Here is a 20,745-nt window from a genome sequence, read left to right on the forward strand (position 1 = left end):
CCTAATTGAATCATTTGATCTAAGACAGCTCAACTTGGTTATCCTCACTGCAGCCCACACTGATATTAGCGAGTGAATCATTAGCCATGAAATCATGTCGACTTTCCCGACTGCAGCGTTCTTGACATGACAGCGATCGCAGTCTGCCTTTCATTATAGCCCCAGTAAGTTCTTTCGTCTGTCAGGAAAACAACAAAGCAGCTTGAAAAACTTTCAGGCTCGGCTTCAGAAAGTCATTTGCTCCAACATGCCACGGAGAGCATTTCAAAGAAAGATGGAGCGTGAGTTAGCTCCCGGAGCAGGCTGGGTGCACCTAAGCTAGTTCGGCCCGGCTGGACGCACTGAAGCTAGTTCGGCCCGGCTGGACGCACTGAAGCCTCTCCAGCATCCTTACCTGCAGGTAAAAGGCAAGAGCAGCTTTCCTGTGCAAGCACCAGCCTATGGTCACTTGGGAAAGTGCGCTCTACATGGAGTAATGATAAATACTTTAACCCACAGACATCCCTAATGGGGGTCTTCATGTAGAAAGGTCATTCCTGTCATCTTTGATTTACTTCTTGCAAAAGGAAGGAAAGGGGCAAGTCCCTCTTTTCACTGTATTTGTCAAAGGCCGTGAGGCATCTATGAAAGCTCAAATGGAGGGCCTAGTCCACGGAAATGTGGAACAAGTCGTGGGTCCTCACAGCATTCAAGCTTCATCTCTAACTTGTTCCCTCACAACTAGACTCCTTCTTCAGGTCCGCTTCTCAAAACTGCACCCGAGGGTGCAATGGCCTCAGTTCCCACCACAAGCAGAGACTGGGACAAAGACTGGTGAAAATCCAGAGGGGTGAGACAGAAGAGAGGAAGCCAACACGGGCTGCATCAGCCTTTGCTTCCAGCAACTCTGCTTGATCCTCTGGAGCCTTCTGAGGGGCTGTGAAAGGCATTTCAGAACTGCCTGCAAGGGGAAGAAAGGAGGAAGCACTTACTCACTTGCTCTTGCTCCCTGTTGCAAAGACGGCCCCACAGGAATTAACTCCTTGCACTTCCGGGTTACACACGTGTGAGTTATGGGCACTTTCCTTGCCTGTCCCCCAGAAGCATCAACAACGCCCGGCACAGTACGGCCAATCAAAGCACCATCCGGCTGTATCTCCACAAGCCTTGCCTAAAACTGGACTCCCAGCTTAAGAGGTGGGCCAATAGGCACCCTCCTTCACTGTTGGTGGGAATGTAAACTGGTACAGCCCCTCTGGAAAACAGTGTGGAGGCTCCTCAAAAAGTTAACAATTGAACTTCCCTATGACCCAGCAATAGCACTGCTAGGAATTTATCCAAGAGACACAGGAGTGCTGATGCACAGGGGCACATGTACCCCAATGTTCATAGCAGCACTCTCAACAATAGCCAAAACATGGAAAGAGCCTAAGTGTCCATCAACGGACGAATGGATCAATAAGATGTGGTTTATCTATACGATGGAATACTACATGGCAATGAGGAAGAATGAAATCTGGCCACGTGTAGCAACATGGATGGGCCTTGAGGGTGTTATGCTGAGCGAAATAAGTCAGGCAGAGAAGGACAAATATCATATGTTTGCACGTATAGGAGGATTAGGAGGAACTTAACTGAGGAACAAGGGGAGAAGAAGGGGGGAAATGGTGGGGGAAAGGGAGAGAGGCAAACAATGAGAGACTCTTGAATGCTGACAAAAACTGAGGACTGATGGATGTGGGGGGCAGGGAGGATAGGCATGGAGGAGGGCNGACTGATGGGTGTGGGGGGGAGGGGGGGGATGGGCATGGAGGAGGGCACTTGTGGGGATGAGCACTGGGTGTTATATGGAAGCCAACCTGACAATAAACTATTTGTAAAAAAAAAAAAAAAGAGGTGGGCCAATAGGATTCTGAAGAAACTGTATTGATAAGAATTATCAGAGGCTGAAGTGTAGCTCAGATGCAGCTCACGGCAGGTAAAACATAGACAAACTGATACACTCAAAGATCTACAAAAAAGTCTGAATAAACAAGGACATTTGCAGATAACTTTAACGCTGAAAATGACATTAGATATGGAACGGAACATAACAAGACGGAGAAACAGCTGATATGGCTCACTTTGCAGCTGTCTAAATAGTAGGTGAATCTGAAAAGCAATGGCAGAAATTCTGTAAAACGAATATTGAGTTGAAAGCACCCCACACTGCAGGTGTGCATATACATGGAATGGGTACATAACCAATCTGAATCACAAAATTTCAGAGACAGAAAGCAACTTGGAAATCATGTCCTCAAATCTGTTATTACAAGGGAGAAAGTCAAGCAACTTCAGTTTCCACTGCTAGGTGGGGACAGAGTAGATTCCTGAACATAGACCTTGCTTCACTCGCCTGTGAACTTGGCCTTAGAGACCAGTTTTACCATCCCATCGCACACCAAGAGTGATTAGACATCTAGAGTGGGCCATTTTGGAAACCCTACCCCCAAAATATTTTCATAGTAACCACAACATGAAACAAATAAAGATAACACCGAGGAAAGAACTGAAGACAATAAAACAAATTTTAATGTATGACATAAATGTAATTTTGCCAGGAAAAAAAATTAAAAATTTTAATTAAAACAAATATAGTACAAAAAGGGGGGAAAGCACATTTATTTATTTAGTGGTTTAAAACATTTTTTTTAATGTTTGCTTATTTTTGAGAGACAGAGCGTGAGCAGGGGAGGGGCAGAGAGAGAGGAGACACAGAATCTGAAGCAGGCTCCAGGCTCTGAGCTGTCAGTACAGAGCCCAGCGTGGGGCTCCAACTCACAAACCTTGAGATCATGACCTCAACCGAAGTCAGACGCTTAATCGACTGAGCCACCCAGGTGCCCCTCAATGGTTTTTAAATATACCTAACAGTTTGTACTCTAATCCATTAGCCACAGTTTCATGTAAAAATGTTTTATGAAATTCACTGTCCAATAGCTAATTTATAAATTGTAATGAAATTAAAATGTCTGGGGTGCCTGGCTGGCTCAGTCAGAAGAGCATGTGACTCTTGACCCCAGGGTTGTGCGCTTGAGTTCCATGTTGGGTGTAGAGATTACTAAAAAAATAAATAAATAAACTAAAAATTAAATAAAAAGTAAAATGTCTGTAAAAGATACAATTTAAGAATTATTAAACAGTGCCACCTATATAACTTTTTATTTTTTTGATTTTTTAAAATAACTTTAAGGTAATTAATTTTAAAATATTTTAATTCAAAATGCATATTCAGATTCAGCTAAATATTTCATGCAAGCTAAATTTGTCTTTGTCAACAAAAGCCTATACTTGCCACTTGCACTCAGTTTTACTCTTCTAAGTTGTAAATACCAAAAAAAAAATTGTCACAAAGAAGGATAGAACTGAAGAAACGCAAGGTTTTTTTTCTTTGTCTTGACAATCACTACACTGTTATTTATTTCTAATCTACTGTTTAAACTCAGGGATATGTCAAACCCTGGGGACCCACACACCTTCGATACCCACAGCCAGCTGAGACATGTCTGAACCCACGGGCCATTCGCCTGAGATGAACACATATACTGATGACTCCACATGTTTCACAGTCAACTATATCACCAGGAATTCTTTAAGTTAACTTTCGTGTAGAATACTATTTATTAAAGGATAAGTAAGAGCAATATACTAACCTAATTATTATTTAAACTCAATAGTAATCTCAACAATTGTTAGAACTCAGATCATAAGGTTTTTCTCAGAGAGTATTTTGTCACTGACGTTGTTTAGAATTGCTGGCAAATGGTGACAAATAAAAAGACCAGCTTTTGGTCATTTTTTTTTTATATAACTGTTCTTGAATCTGTACAGATGACTCTCCCCTTACCGCACGCCCTGGACGGCCACTCTGTATTGTGAGCACAGTTTTTGAGCAATGTTAGTCACAAGAATGACGACAGTGTGGCTCTGGTTTAAGAGCGGGGGATCCAGTCAAGTACATGCAAGAGCCTGCTGTCAGGGCAGACCCTTTGCCCTCTCCTCTAGTCTCTCTTCCTTATACCCATGTTCTGAGATCATGATAGAGCTTTATTTCCCTGTCACCTATTTCGGAGCCTTCACTTTAGCCATTTTTTCTATGAAAAATTTTCTTCCGTAAAGAGTTATGATCCTTTAGCATGTTCACAATGTAGAGACAAAGAAAAAGAAGACAACAAGGACTTGAGGTGTCAGCATTTAAACCATGACTTTTTAAAAGTCCCATGCAGGCACACATGTGTAGAAACTACACCTCCAAAGCACTGCTCATGTTTAAAAATTAATTAGATGTAATCAGGTCAACTCAACCATGTCCATTAAGTAATGGACTAGGTGAGGTATAGCAAAATAATACTTTCTAATGATTAAAGCACCTGCATATATATGAGGAGTCCAAGAAACAGGATAAAAGATTTCCCTATAGTCACACAGCAATCAGTTGTTGACCCAGTTTCCTCATCCCCTGCCTAGATCCTTTTCAACTTAAAAGCCATGTTCCCTACACACATTACCTAGAATCCAGAGTGGGAAATACCATTACGATCCATGAAGCTGTTGAGACACATGACAGTGTGTGGTCAAATGCTACAGTGAGATCCCTGTGAATCTAGGGAGGTAAAAGCTGGCTGGATATGTCTCAAGAAAGGGCCAGTAAAGAAGATGAGGCTTGAGCTGGCCTTAGAAACTCTTCAAGATGAATGAAAATGGAAGAAGAATGGATCACTGCAGTGGGCTGTCAGCAAAGACAGGAACTCCAGCACATGAATGAACCATGGCCAGCAAGTCACCTCACCCCTCTGAGCCCATTTTATTCTCCCTTAAATGAGGAAGGGGTGCAGTTGTAATGGCATTGAGAAGTGTTATTCACCAGAATTCCTCATGAGTTGAACCTGTATTTATTAGAAAGAAATACTTTTGATAAGCAAGAACAAACTCACATACCAAAGACATTCCATTAACTGCTACGTGTTAAATAAAAAGAATTTCTCTTTCTTTCTTTCTTTCTTTCTTTCTTTCTTTCTTTCTTTCTTTCTTTCTTTCTTTCTTTCTTTCTTTTCTTTTCTTTTCTTTTTTTGAGAGAGAAAGAGGGAATAGGTGAGGGGCATAGAGAGAAGGAGACACAGAATCCCAAGCAGGCTCCAGGCTCTAAGCTGTCAGCACAGAGCCTGATGCAGGACTCAAACCCACAAACCATGAGACCATGACCTGAGCTGAAGTTGGATGCTTAACTGACTGAGCCACCCAGGCGCCCCGTATTTTTTTCCCTAAAATAAAAAGTGTAGGAAAGTGAGAAGAAGAAAAAAGAGGGAAAGGGTCAACATGATAGAATGTGGTTATGGAACATAATGTGACCCCATTCTAATGACCTCTCAAAAGCTCATGACAGCATACCAAAAAATTACAAAGCACTAAGTGTGATGGGATTTCTTATAGAAACTGGCAGGGGACAGAGTTCTGTCTGTTCAAGGGGTCATGGGCAGAAAAAAGATGTAGCATCAGGATGTGGAAGTCAATTGGCTTCTACTCTACAGTTGAGTCCTCCACATTCACCCCCTAGGGCTGCCATAACAAATTACCTGAGTAGCTAAAACCAACAGAAATTTATCCTTTCACGGTTCTAGGAGCTAGAAGTCCAAAATCAAAGTAACAGCAGGGCCATGCTGCTTCTGGTGAGAAGAAGCTTTCCTTGCCTCTTCCAGCTTCAGGTAATGGCAGTTAATTCTTGGCTTTCCTTGGCTTATAAATGCCTGATTCTAATCTCTGTCTCTGAAATCACATGGCTTATTTCCTGTGTGTCTCTGAAGGTCTTCACCTCTCTTTGCCCTTATAAGGACACCAGTCATTGGATTTAGGGCCCATTCTAATCCAGTATGACCTCATCTTAACCTGAATACCGCTGCAAGGACCCTATTTCCAAATAAGATCACATTCCCAGGTACCACAGTTAGAATTTCAAAGTATCTTTTTTGAAGGACACAGTCAATCCACAATAGACCCAGATGTATCCCTGAATACTTTGCATGTGCTTTACTATGAGAAGCTCAAAGTAGCTATATAATTGGCTCATTAACTGAAACTTTGGCTTCTCTTTGCTAGCCCAGAATAGTGGATCTGTGGAGAGCTGAAGGACAGATCTGATGGATCCTTACAACTTCCCTCTTCTGACAGTATTTAGAGAAGCATTAATTTCAGATGATAGTTTTCAAGGAGGCTTCCTCTGTGTGTAGGCACACAATGAATGGACAAATAGTGCTTGGCCTTGCATTAGAACTTTCCAGATAGTCCTCTGGGCACATAGCGCACATGAAGGCTCTTCCGCTCTGTTTCACTTCTTGCCTTTCTTTCTCCCATACCCACGTGGCAGAGGTCTGTTGATCCCAAGTATAGTTGGTACTTTAGTATTAATGGTATAAAATCATCCACTTCATTATTATACAATTATGAATGGATGGCAAAGTTGATCATAGTTTTATTTCTCAGTTGTAATTATTACAGATCCTAATCAAAACCTTTCATAAATTCCAAACTTAATATATTGTCTGGTGGCTTTAGGTCATATGCCTTTCTCCTTGGCTATAAAATTCTTCCAATGTCTCTCTTCTGGCCTTGGGAGAGTCTGATCAGTTTTAAATGGTCTTAGATGGCTTGTCTATTTTCCCACATTGCCTTCCACCACTATTACTAATACTTTTTAGAGATCTACCACCCTTGTCCACTTCTGTTTAAACCAGCCTAGATCATTCCATATTCCCTTAATTTGCATTCCCCTTACTGGCATGTCCTTTGTACTTCTGTAAACCTTGGTGTTTTAGCCTGTACTATTAACCTTATGGCACACTCATGTTACTTTAACTGGGTTGTCCACCTCCTGAGGGCCCTTGTTCTCTGCTTTATAACATTCAGCACAGTGTCTAACATGTGGTAGGTGTTCAAAAAGTCTGAATATCATTAAATTGAAATTGAAAGAGGGAGGATTATCTTCCCTCTTTTCAGGGCCTGTGCTCTCCTGAATCTCAACATTCTAAAGGCAGTGAAGCTCACAAAAAGATACACATTTTATACCTGGCTTATTCAGATGCACAAGTATAGCATCCTATTCTTCTCAAAAGAAGAGAGTATGGGGGTCCCTGGGTGGCTCAATAGGTTAAGCATCCAACCCTTGATTTTGGCTCAGCTCATGATGTCATGGTTCAGTTTGTGAGTTCGAGAACACTGCCAGAAGATGCTGTCCATGAACCTGAATTGAGCAGAATCTTGATCTTGAACTCTCCAGCCTCCAGAACTGTAAGCATTAAATTTCTACTCAAACAGTAGGAAGCCAACCTGTGGTATTTTGTTAGAGCCAAATGGACTAAGACACAAGGAGAGCAATAAGGCTTCCATACAAGCCCCTTTAAATGCCATGTCACTAACCAAAATTTAAGAATAATGAAATCCTTGGCAATGGGATCAGTTGCTTGCAAATTTGTGATTTTGTTTTCATTTTTCACAATGCAAATACCCCTCTGATTTTTCAGGGCTAATTGAACAATTTGGAAGAGAATATGCCCACCTTTTCAAAGATGTCCAATGTTTTCCCTAAATATTTCCATTCTTTATTCTTCCCTGATTTACACATCATTTTCTCCCGAACGGACAGCATGCTGTGTGCCAGCTGGACCTGGACCACAGCAGGTTTGTTTCCAAAGAAGGTTCATGTCCAGAGCCTTGATAAAAGACTAAAGAAAATAGACCAGAAGAAGGTTTTTTAAGGAATATTTGAAGTAAAACAGTCCAAATCTGGATATTCATCATTATATAGTGGGAGGTAGAAAAATTGTTTTAAGTGTTAACTACAAATATCCTATATCTACAAATTTGTTGCCAACCTTGATTTTCTATTCCTCATGTCTTTACCTACTACCACCTACAAGAGAGAAAGACAGAAAGACAGAAGGAGAGAAAGACAGACAGACAGGAAGGAAAGAAGGAAGGAAGGAAGGGAGGAAGGAAGGAAATAGGGAAGGAAGGAAGGAAGGAAGGAAGGAAGGAAGGAAGGAAGGAAGGGAGAGAAAGAAAGAAAGAAAGAAAGAAAGGAAGAAAGGAAGGAAGGAAGGAAGGAAGGAAGGAAGGAAGGAAGAAAAGAAAGAGTTAACTTGAAATAATTTGTTTTAAATAAGACCCAGTAGCTCTAGTCAATCTTCACAGCACGTCGTTATAAACATAACTAATGCCTTGTGATTAATAATGTAAGAATTTACCCTCAGTCAACAACACAAAATACTCCAGGCATTGTCAGTGAGTCACTTTTAAGTTACCTGCTACCCAGCTCCTATTAAAAATCCTGCCGTTAAAAGTTATATAAACAGGCAAACAAAAAAATCATCTCAAGGTTACACATCAGCTAACCTCCTCTTACTTTATCCTCCAACCTCTGGGAACCGTGTTCAAGTCCCTGGTGGACTTGCTTTCCCTGAGCTGCAGTTTTACAATAAGGGAAATCCATCCCTGCATCTGTTATTAAAGTCACGTTGAGGTGAAGGCCATTGTCTACTGTCATGCGTGGCTTCTCTGCCTAAACAGTAGTCCCTCCTTACCCACGGTTTGCTTTCTGAGGTTTCATCTCTCGCGGTCAACCACGTTCTAGAAGCATAGGGTCCTCCTGACATACTAGAAAGTCACAGCAGCCTCCCGCAATGTCACACTGCCTTCCTACATCATTTACCTCACTTCACCTCATCACGTAGGTATTTTATCACCTCACATCATCACAGGAAGAAGATGGTTGAATACAGCACAATATAATATTTTAAGAGAGAGACCACAAATAACTTTTACTATAGCAGGTTGTTATAATTGTTCTGTTTTATTATTAATTGCTGTTGATCTCTTACTCTGCCTAACTTATGAATTAAACTTTATTACAGGTATGAATGCATAGAAAAAAACATAGAATATGTACTTTCTACATTTTCCACAATATATCTGTTAATGATTTGCTTCAGAATTCAAGGGAAAGGAAAGCTTTGTTTCAGCTGGGGAAGTGGACTGGCCACTATACTGAGAAGTCAGACTCCAGTGTTGATCTTTGTTGGCTGACAGCTTTTAAGCTTCTCCCACCTCCCTCTGCAGCCTGTGCCCACATTTGAACAAGCTGACAACAAAGTCCCTTCATTGGTGCCTGTGGGAGATGCAAATCACCACGTGCTCAGGAACCTTCACCCAGGCTCAACCCCTAACGATAAAAACTCAAGCCAGCTTCCTGCCCTTACTCTCTCCAGCCATTTCAGCCTGCTTGAGAGGAGGCCCCTGCTCTCCACTGATGCCTCAGTGATGTAAGTAACAAATCGTTTCACACTCTCATCGCGTGTATATGGCGTCTCAACGTCCCAGATTTCTTGTGGTGGGGATGGGGGTCCCTCCTGCTTTGGCAGCATGGCCATAAGAGCTACTCTCTCTCTCTGAAATGAGAACTAGATAATATACATCTCCCCTTTGATCCTGACCAATATAAATACCAAGTAATTATGGCAGGCTAGTGCGCTGTACCTCTGTGGCCCCTCCAAGGCAGGCCGATGGGCATCTCATGGTTTGGACACGATCTCCCAGGCCCAGGTAGAAGCGCCATCTTTGTGCCTTCCTAGCACCCGATACAAGGGAGTATTTACCAGCCCGACTCTCCAGTGGGTGTAAACTCTGCAGGGCAGCTCTTCACCCATGGTGTTCATCAAAGTATTCCCAGCAGGTAGCACAGGGCAGGCACTGAGCAAATACTTGATCAATGAATGACTGAAAGAATGAAGTTTAGGTAGAGAAGCAATTTGCAAGAAAGCAGGGCAAAGATTAATAAGTGTCACAGGGGAAAAAATAAAAAGGTTTCTTCTGTGGCTTCGAAAATGAGAACTACCCAGCAGAAATCCTAACCTAGAGCATTCTGCTACAGCGAAGCTGCCAGTGTGGCATCTAATTGCTCAGGCCCTACGCCACGACAGCCACCTGCACTGAAATACTGGCACAAATCACAATTTACTTCCCCAAAGTTAAACTTCATTAAATATTAGTTTAATTTAATGTTTTCCAGATTAATTTAAGATTAATTTATAGCCAGGCATTTGCACAGCCCAAGCAGTATCTCTCCTTTCTGTCATTTCTATCATCTTACAGACACTAGAAAAAGGAAAAATGTATGGGTAAGAAGTGCTATGATAGAGTAAGTAGGGGGAGATTTAATTAAACTATTACATATCTTTTCCTTGAATGTGGGGAAAAAACATAAATTTGCCAGTGAGTACAGTAGTATGCATATCAGGAAGCCTGATAAACAAAAACTTTGCAGACAGGAAAAGTGGTTCTTACAAAATGACTTGGGCTCAAAATCTGATACTGTATTACCCTACGTTTTCTTCCTAAGTCTAAAACTGTGCATTAATGTCAACTTATCCTTTGTTGCTAGAATTTGTTTGCGAAGAAAATGAAAAAAGGATTGTTCATTAATATTCAATATCTCTTTTTGTGCATGACTATCTTTTCCAGAATCATAGGATTTTACTGCTCAAAAGGGCCCTGGGGGATATCTAGTCCAGTGGAGTTCACACCATCTTGATAGGTGCCCTTTGCTCAAATGGCATCTTATATATGGAAATCATGCCTAACGCAGGTCAAAGCACAACTGCTTTGATGAAATTGGGAGTAAGGAATCTGAGCCTTCCCCAAACTGCCCTCATTCTCAGGAGCTTCCCCCGCAAGTACTTCATCATCAATTCCAGAGCTCTGCAAACAGTCTGAAATTCACCAATTTAATGCAACGTCCCCATTTTTACAAATGAAAAAAAAAATGGAAGTGGGCAGGGCCAAGACACTAGTCAAATTGCACTGATAAGCTGTAGCAAAACCAAGTTAGACACACTCCTCCACTCCCTCGTCACTGCTCCTCCGGCTGCCTTCACGGCACCAGAGCCCCTTGTTCTGGAGGATGTGGCAACTATACTCACCATGCCGGTCTGGGAGAGGGTCTGATGGGGATGGGGGATGCCACAAAACAGGTCCCTGTGAGCAGAACGGCTGTGTAATGAGACTGTACCTGTGACTCTTAATCACTAATATCTGCAGGTGGTTTTAAGAAAAATCAGATCTTACAGAACTCTAAAAATAAGCAGAAGTGTGCCACCCTCCCACCCCACAAGTTCCATATCTCAGCGATGATCATGTCCTCTTCACTGAACAGATGCAGAATTCTTTTTCTAAACTGATCAACATTAGACCTAAAGATGAGGAATTTCGTACTGACACTATATTCCACATCCGCTTCTAAACTTACAGACTTAGTTTGGCATTGTCGAGGTTGTTTTTAGTGAGTTTCTCTTTTCTTTCCTTTTTAAAAAATTTTATTTTAGAGAGGGAGAGAGTATGCACACGAGTGGGGGAGGGGCAGGGGGAAAGAGAGGGAATCCCAAGCAGGCTCCATCTCAGTACCCTGGGGTCATGACCAGAGCTGAAATCAAAAGCCGACACTCAACCGCCTGAGCCACCCAGGTGCGCCGCATTGTCAAGGGTTTAACATCCATTTATGTAATGAGTGTACATCCTCAGTGTTTTGTCAATTCTCACACTTTATCAGGGAAACTGGAGTTGTTCTGATTTTTGGTTGGTTGGTTTGCTTTTGTCCCCTTCCTCTCTGGAAGCATGCAGAATGTTTTCTGTACCTTCTGTGTTCTCAAATTTCACAGCTTATACTCAATGGTACAATATGTATGTATGTATTTTCATTTATCCTGCTCAGAACTCAATGTCACTTTTAGTCAGCAGACTTATGTTTTTCTTCAGTTCAGATGAAATGGTCTCCAATTACCTTAGGTATAAAATCTCGATTTGGTGACATGAGCTTAGCACAAGTGACTCCATTTTGGATTTATAGTCTGTCTGTCTGTCTCCCTCTCTCTCTCTCTCCCCCTCTCTTTTTAAACAATAAATAAAATATATTTAGTCTCCAGCCCCAGTCCCAGGACAAAGCTCCTAAAATCACTGGAATTTCCTGGGTGATAAAAGTGTCTTTTATTATTCATAACAAGCTGCTTTCAATCACATTTAAGATTATGTTAATGAGATGACTTTTGGAAAACCCCTCTGGATGGGGTCTGGTTGCCAGAGGAACAAATCAAGATTAGATGGTTAGAACTTGCAACCCCACATCCCCTTCACTCCCCTTACACACCCTTGGGGAGGGGAGAAGAGCTAGAGGTTGAATCAATCACCAGTGGCCAATGAGCTCAGCAATCATGCCTATGTAATGAGGCCTCCATAAAACCCCAAAAGGACAGAACTCAAAGAACTTACAGTGAACAAGAACAAATGCACATTCCAGAAGGATGCCTAGACTGCACCGGGACAAAGAGCGTCTGTCTTCACACCCTGATAGACCTTGCTCTATGTATCTCAACATCTGGTTGTTCATTAATATCCTTGAATATCTTTTGTAATAAACCTGTAATCTAGTAAGCAAACTGTTTTCTCAAGTTCTGTGCAACTTGATCAAACCCGAGGAGGAGCTGAGGAGAAGGAGGGTGGCAGTCTTGTGGGAATGACCCTTTATCCTGTGGGACCTAATGCCATTCCCAGGTAGACAGTGTCAAAATAAACTGTAAGACACTCATCTAGTGTCACAGAACTGCTTGGTGTGTGAAAAACCCACACATTTGGTGTTACAGACACCAGAGTGAGAGTTCTGAGGGTGAGTGTAATAGTTGAGAATAGAAAATGACTGCCTGGTGGCTCAGTTGGTAGAGTGTATGACTCTTAATCTCAGGGTCATGAGTTCAATCCCCACATTTGGCATAGAGACTACAAATTAAAATAAAGATAAGATAACATAATAAAAGAGAAGAAATACAGGAGTGTTTTTCTTTATACATGGATCATGGTTTTTCTATTTGTTCATCATGACCCTCTCTGACAACAGTAGTTTTAATTAAAAGTACAGTGATCCTCTGTTATCTATTCATGTTTACAGTGTAAAGATCTAGGAAGACTATTCAGAAAGACCACAACAACTGTGTAGGTTGGTTTTCCCAGCAGGTCCCTTCTCTGAATGGAAAGGCAAGCTGCAGGAGCATAAGTGGGTGACAATGGCCCAGAAAGGCTTCCCTGAGATGTCCACACAGGCACTCAAATGAGGACTTTAAGAGAACCTTAGTGTATTTCACTTTTAGGCAGAGCTGCCTTTTTTTTAATTTTAATTTTTTTATTTTTCTAATGTCTGGTGTGACTGTCCTGAATTTGCCTCAAATATGCTCTAGTTCCATCTCAAGCCCCCTTCCTCACTTCTAGATTATTCTCACATAGATGATATAGTGTACCTATGGTATGTTAGTCTGGTACTAAAGCCACCACCCCATATACTCAGTAAATGTCAAACTTAGGGTAATCCCATAGGCTTAGCCGTTTGAGAAGTGAGTTCTTTCATGAAGTACCCTGATGGCTTCCCTATGTTTCACACTCCATTCCTGGTCTTACTTCTGAGTTTCACTCTTCCCTGGGATGTTCTTGTTGACTATGGCTCTTACCTCCAATAAAATTTTTCTTCATATTGTTTCTCAATCTGACCCCATCCATTTTTCATCTTACAGTATTCCCTCAAATGAGTTCTCGTCTGCTATAAGTTCCCTTTCCTTGGTTTTCGATACTGTTATGGTTTTGTTTATTTGTTTAGTTTAGTTATTTATTTTAAGAGAGAGAGAGAGAGAGTAAGAGAGCATGAGTGGGGGACAGGCAGAGAGAGAGGGAGAGAGAAAATCCTACGCAGGCTCTGCACTGTCAGCGCAGAGCCCGACACAGGGCTCATGGGAGGCCATGACGTGAGCCCAAACCAAGAGCCAGACACTTAACTGACTAAACTACCCAGTTGCCCCATGGCTTTATTTTTATTCATTATTTTTTTATGTCTTTTCAGTCAAGACTTAGGAAAACAGGGGAAATGATGTCTATCAAACACCTGTTCATCTTTAACTATGTTCTAGTATTTTGAAAACAACTGAACACTGAAAGCTTCCACAGTTGAATGTAAAACTAACAAATGTGTCCACATACATGAAGCCATGTACCCAGCGACCTGCCAGCTCTAAGGACAGTGAGGCAGACCACCTACAAACTATCACTGAGCAGGTCAGCTCTGCTCACTGAGCCATCCCTCCACTTCCATACAAGTTAGTATTTCATGTACACCCCTACATAAATAAGAAAACCTAGCAAAAAGAAGCAAAAGACCTAGAGTCTACAGTCCTGACCAAGGCTCACAAAGATCAATAAACAATCACAAGGGAAGTATAGCTGCAGGGAAACTCAGTGATCATCTAGATCAATATCTTATGTTGGCCCACAGGCTACATGAAACTCTAAGACGAAGCTATTCTCTCAAGACTACCCACTTACTATTGATACAATGAGGACTTGAATCCTGATTTTTTTATATCTAGATTATGGCTTTCCACATCACACCTCTCATTGTCTTTTTTCTCTTTGTTTCTCTTTTATCCTTTATGGCTTTTTTTTTTTTTAACTAAACAGAAAAGCAGAAAAGTTACCTTCACCAATAAATGCCTCTCCTTCTACCGACCCCTTTTGCCACACACTCTTCTCTATTTAACACTCAACAGCAGAATTCCCTGTGTCTGTGATGGCTACGGTGTCAATCTTACTTTGTATATCAGAGGCACCAGTATTATCACTGACTACTACTGGGCTGTATTCAGTGAATATCAAGCATCTAAGACATAGAAAGCAGTGTGCTAAGTGTTGCAGGAAATACTGGGGTAAGCAGAAACTATTAAGAGAAGAGAGAGATAAGACAAATAGCCCATTCTAGCCTATTCAATTCATGCAGAGGGCAGGTAGAAAAAGAGTAGACATTGCAAGTCTCCAGTGGTGTCCGGTGCTTCCCCCACTCCAGGCACTTCTCAGGAACCCTGCAGCTAGGTAGGTCCAGGTGACTCATTCTGGCCAGTGGAGAATATAATCAGCAAGGGTCACTTCAAGAGGAAAAGCACACAAATGATATTCCAGGTTCCTTTTCCTGCTGTGGCAACTAAGGTGACCATGTGTTCCAATGGTACGGCTACAAGATGGGGGGGGTCTAAGCCTGGGGCCCCAAGTGACTGCAGAGCAGAGTCTCCTGCCAACCGACATGGGACACGTAGCATGAGCCAGAAATAAATGTTTGTCCTGCTAAGACACTGAAATATTTGTTACTAGAGCATCATCTAGTCCACCTAGTATCCTGACTAACGAGAGAACCCAGTTAAAGAAACTGAGAAGATAGCAAGGAAGAGAAAACCATGTGTTCAAGAAAATCAAAGAAGCAGTGGGGAATTTGTCACTAATAGAACAGGAAAAAGTCACTAAAATTTTTACCCTCGTTGATAATCATTCTATCAACCCTTTGTTCTTTAACACAGCTTCGCTCTGCTCAATAATTTCCTTGGATCGAAAAAGTACATGCAAAAACGCCTCACTGCAAAAGTATAAACCTGAAATGTGAAAAACAAATGCATATTACCATCAGACCAAAATATTTACATGATGTAAAAACAATGAATAAATAAAGCATTAGAAGAATCCCATTGAACTAAGCAAATGGAATCCAATAGAACAGCTGTTAATATTATCTTCCTCCATAAAGAGAAACCTTGATGACTCATTGAGAGCTTCATAAATTGTATCTTTTCCCTGGTTGGTTTAAATTGGGTTTTTCATCTAGTATGTTATTTGGTATATATTGCTGACTTCATGCGCGTAACAACATAAGATCCTATCCGTCCACTGTGCCTCCTACACTGGAAACTCAGTGTCCACCCAAGTACCATGCACCGCATCCAGGCAAATTCACTCCAATTCGGCTGAAGAAATGCAAACAGATTAATGGTAATCTGCCTCCTCCTATTTATTTCTTCATAAACCCAATTCCAGGATAGCACACTTTTAATATATGTAAAAATTTTATATTATATTAATTATATTATATTAATTTATATTACATTAATTATATGTTTTTTAATATATATATTCTGTAATATGCATTACAGAAGAATCCTACATGATTCTTAAGAAATAAAGCATCACCAAAACAATTTAAAGCCTTTGTGTATTCCCCTGAAATTGCATCCTTCTCCTTTTGCGCACCTGACCCCACTGTCCCGATGACAATTCAGAACACCTCTGGCCTTAGTCTCCAGCACTGTAAGCATTGCGCTGGACCCCTCGAGTGAGCAGTCCTGGCTCAGACTTGTCAAGGAGCTTAACTGAGAGAGCCCTTCTCCTACTTGCAGATCTAGGATACTTCCACCACGCAGGCAAGCGCCCTGTGAAGAAGAAAGGCAGGATTTGTCCACTGTCCTTCCCTTTACAACACAGGGGATATTGTGAAGGGTAGAGATCAGTAATACTTCTGAGCGCCTTAGTCTGAAATTAGCAAAAAAAAAAAAAAAGGAGAAAAGAAAGACACTTGTGGCAGGTTCACCACACCCTCCTTACTAAAACCACTAAAAATTTTCAATCATCAAAGGATATATTATGTAGTTTAGAGCATGCAGATGGGCACTATGAGAAAACACGGCTCCCTGACACAAAACCATGAGAAATGGTTACTACCTCTTCGTTTTCGGGAGAAATGAATTTTCACCAGGAACAGAGAAGCTGAAGACAATACTAATAAGTGGAAGCTGAGATGTTAAAGGGCTCAACCTGATGCTTCCACATACAGATCTTTAAAACCAAGTTCAAGCCCTTCATTTTAACCATGTATTGGCAAAGTAAGAACAGGATTCTTAGAGAAGGCTTTAACCAGATTAATGCAAACAGAATTATACCACTCCCAATCTCCTATGTTTTCTTGGAAATGTGTGTAATAATCTAGTCAAAATTAGTGAAATCAAGAGAATTTCTTATATTTTGATACTGATGCAACCATATTGGGAAAAAAATTGGTATCACCTAGTCAATTTGAGCTTGCATATATAAGCCAGTAATTCTACACACAGGTATATACGTTGGTATATAACCTAAATACATACCCATAACTTTTCACAGCTATGAGGTATGTGACAGAAATGTTCATGGAAGTATTGTCCATGAGAAGAAAACCTGAAATCACTGAAGTCTACAAACAGGAAACTGGATAATTTTGGAATATTCTTACTTGGATTACAATATACATAAATGAATAAACCACAGGTATACATATCAACATGGATGAATCTCATAAATAAACCCAAAAAGGGGCAGGTTACAATTCTGGCAAAATCAAACAATGCATTGCTTAAGTTTATATACAATCACATAGAATAAAACTCTAAAGAAAAGAGAATGATTCACAAAGGACTCATTATAATGGCAACTTAGGGAATGAGGAAAGAGAAGGATGTGATTTGGGAGGGGCAAGTAATAGGCTTCAAAAGACTAGTAATTTTCTATTAGTTGGGTAGTGGATTAGTTGGGTAGTGGGTTAGTTGGGTAGTGGATTAGTTGGGTAGTAGATAAATGGGTTATTAGTCCTTGAAGCACATATCGTACACATACTCCTTTGTATATAAAATAAATTTCACATAATTATTAAATTTAGTGTACATAAGAATTCCTGTTTAAAACATATTCTCACAGGCCTAACTCTCAGGGAATCTGTTTTAGTATGTTTAGGGAGCAAAGGGATACCTCAGGTTCAGCTTTTTAAAAATAAACATCCCAGGTATAACTGGAAGGGGTCCATGAGGTGTATGTGCCACCCTGTGAGAAATACAAGATTATTTTTCCTAAGTTTTCAATTTTTTTAAGTTTATTTATTTTGAGAGAGAGAGAGAGAGAGAGAGAATCCCAAGCAGGCTCCTTGCTGTCAGTGCAGAGCACGATACAGGGCTCAATCCCACGAACCAGGAGACCATGACCTGAGCCAAAATCTAGAGTCAGATGCTTAACCGACTAAGGCATCCAAGCGCCCCCTAAGTTATCAAGTTTTTATTTTTAACGTTTTTTTATTTTTGAGAAACAGAGAAACAGTGCAGGGGAGGGGCAGAGAGAGAGGCAGACACAGAATCCAAAGCAGCCTCCAGGCTCCTAACTGTCAGCACGGAACCTGATGCAGGGCTCGAACTCACAAATCGACTGAGCCACCCAGGCATCCCCTAAGTTGTCAAGTTTTATGCCGAAGTTTACAGACTTTCTTTTTCAAGTGAAATCTTATTTGAAACAAAAACAACCCCAAAAACACAATTTGTAAAAAGGATCAAAACAGAGAAGTTCTGGTTAGAGTTGGGTGGGCGGCCCCAAGTCTGGTTTATTGGGCATTCCTTGCCCCCATTACAACTGTAGCCTTGGAGGAAGCTCTAGAAGTCCAGAGCTTCATGACCAAGGGCAGAGAGGCCCCCACTATCAATCCCTTTCAGTATATTTCAAAATAAAAGAAGGAAGTATTCAAGCTTGGCAGTGAGACTTAAAGGCAAGGTGGAAAACAGACCTTGGGAGTATTTTAACTCGAATTTATAAAATGTGTATGTTCGTTTGGCTTGATTATACACCAACAACTCACACAATTTGCATATGTGAAGGCACATAGTAGGTATGCTGTACCGTTCAAGTGACTCAGTATCCGATTCATTCTAGAACTTTGGATAAAACAGGATTGAAAGCAAGAGGCTTGTTATTCTGTGATTCTAACTTTCGGGTGTAATCTACAACGTAGTACTAGCCACGACTTCTTCCACTGGAATGCTTCCAAGCAACAAAAGTAATGGATTTGTTAAGTTACCCACAGCAAACCACAGCACCCCGAACACCTGCTGAAAGAAAGAATTTCCTAGTTACAAATGTAGTTTGAACATGCTGTCTAGAGCAGATCTACTCTGCATGAAACATGTAGCCAAAGTGAGAAAGGAATGGAATGGAATATTCAAATAGGAAAAAAGTAGGTGGGTGGCTCCATACTGGTGTAAATGGAACATCATGTAGGGAAATGTGTTCTTTCTTTCTGAATTTAAATTTTATACACAAATTGTATAATTAATATTTGGCCATAAGCAAAACTTCATGAAGTGGCTTTAAGAACAATTTGCTGAATTGCTGCCACATACAAAGCCCCTCCCCACCAAATACTGGTTAAGACTTATACCATCTATAATGGCAAAAAGAACACAGAAGTTAGTGTTCTGGGTGAAAACCTTTCTTATAAGCCCATTGGTTTCTGTTGATTCTCTTGGCCTTCATTCAAGAGAAGCTGGCATGGGCTGTTGCTTAGCAACAGTATGCAGTGCACTTTTCTACCAGCCCATGAAAACGCTGTCTCTGGACCTCATGCCATTTAGCACCATGGTTTCGTAAATGATGACAATCTCTTAGGAACTTTTCTTTCCTCCCTTCAAATGAGTGCCTGAGGAAGACTATTTTAATACCCATTCCTTCATCCTAAACATTGCATTTGGCTTAACAAAGACCAAAAAATAAGAAGGTACATCCTTTGGCAGCTCCCCGATTCTCTGACCACTGACAGAGAAACCAGTAGCAACACATATCTTATTGAGAATTGCAATATATTTTCTTTGAATTAGCTATGACTGTTTAATACCATCCATACTACTACTTAATTAATGCCTTCTATGTGTTTAGGATATCATATCTCAACAACACAGACCCTGCCCCTATTCTCATGGAACTTACCTGCCTATTCTTGAATCTCCCTACAGGCTAAATGTTCACCCACAACACATTCCAAACCCTTGTGTATTCCAGCTAAAAAGGAGGTCCTACTTTTTAAAATGAAGAAATATTTTCAAGCCTAATTTACATAAAACCCTAGCTGGTCAGGGCCAGCTGAATCCATGTTAGGAACTCCAGAAACACCAAGTCAGTAGACAGGAACCCTAGCTGTGTGAGGACCCATGCCCCACAGAAATGGTAACAGGACCTTTGAGACTCATAGTCATGTCACATGATTGAGATTCTTAAATCAAAAACAGTGGGTGAAGGTTCAAAGAAAGTATCTCTGAAAGGCCAAAAACTAACTTACCAATGGTTAGGAGAGCATCAAAGGATCCATGTCCATCCTGGATCCTAGCATACAGGTTCAAGGTCACCTAGAAAATGTAACAGGAGCTTCATTAAAAACATCCTCTAAGCCATTCAGTGAGAAATATTCTAAAATCCTTAACAGAGAGGACCAAGAGAGCATGAGAACTCTTTGGGAATCCAAAAGAAATCTGGCTATGTACCTCTTCTTTAAAGACTCATAGCACTTAGGAAGAAAATTCCTCCAATTTGAGGAAGAGCAGAACAAAGCTACCGGCAAATGGTTGGGAGTAGAAAATAAAAACAATATTAAAGAGCCACGGTTATTCAGCAGAGCATGAGTCACTAAGGCTTGTAGCAAAGGGACAGGGCCACAGGGTAGGTAGAAACGTATTAGGCCAAATATCAGTGATTGTTACAGAAGTTTGTATGACATGATTTTCACCGCAAATATATAAAAAGATATTGAGAAAATAGTATGGCCCTCAAGTTGATTTAAATATGAACCAATCACTATTCAAACTTGTCACAACGTAAACCTAAATCCAAAGAACCTACCTGTTCATGAAAGACTGGAAGGCATCCTTAGGTTTACAGCCCTTTGACTGTGTCAGACAAGAAATAGATGAAGTACTTTTTTAGTTTCAGGAAAGAGGAGGGGAGAGGAAAGGAGGGGAGGGGAGGGGAGGGGAGGAGAGGAGAGGAGAGGAA

General features: G+C 41.0%; 1 long non-coding RNA gene across 1 annotated transcript in view; it reads right to left on the reverse strand.

The window, feature by feature from the left end:
• Positions 1-20,745, reverse strand: part of LOC120224648 — a 203,535-nt gene that overhangs the window by 49,536 nt on the left and 133,254 nt on the right. Inside the window, exon 3 of the long non-coding RNA XR_005526625.1 lies at positions 20,036-20,102. This is a non-coding gene — a long non-coding RNA (uncharacterized LOC120224648). The remainder of the gene's footprint in view (positions 1-20,035; positions 20,103-20,745) is intronic.

Source organism: Hyaena hyaena, unplaced genomic scaffold (genome assembly GCF_003009895.1).
Source record: "Hyaena hyaena isolate Hyena2069 unplaced genomic scaffold, ASM300989v1 scaffold_1213, whole genome shotgun sequence".
In the NCBI taxonomy this organism is placed as follows: Eukaryota; Metazoa; Chordata; class Mammalia; order Carnivora; family Hyaenidae; genus Hyaena; species Hyaena hyaena.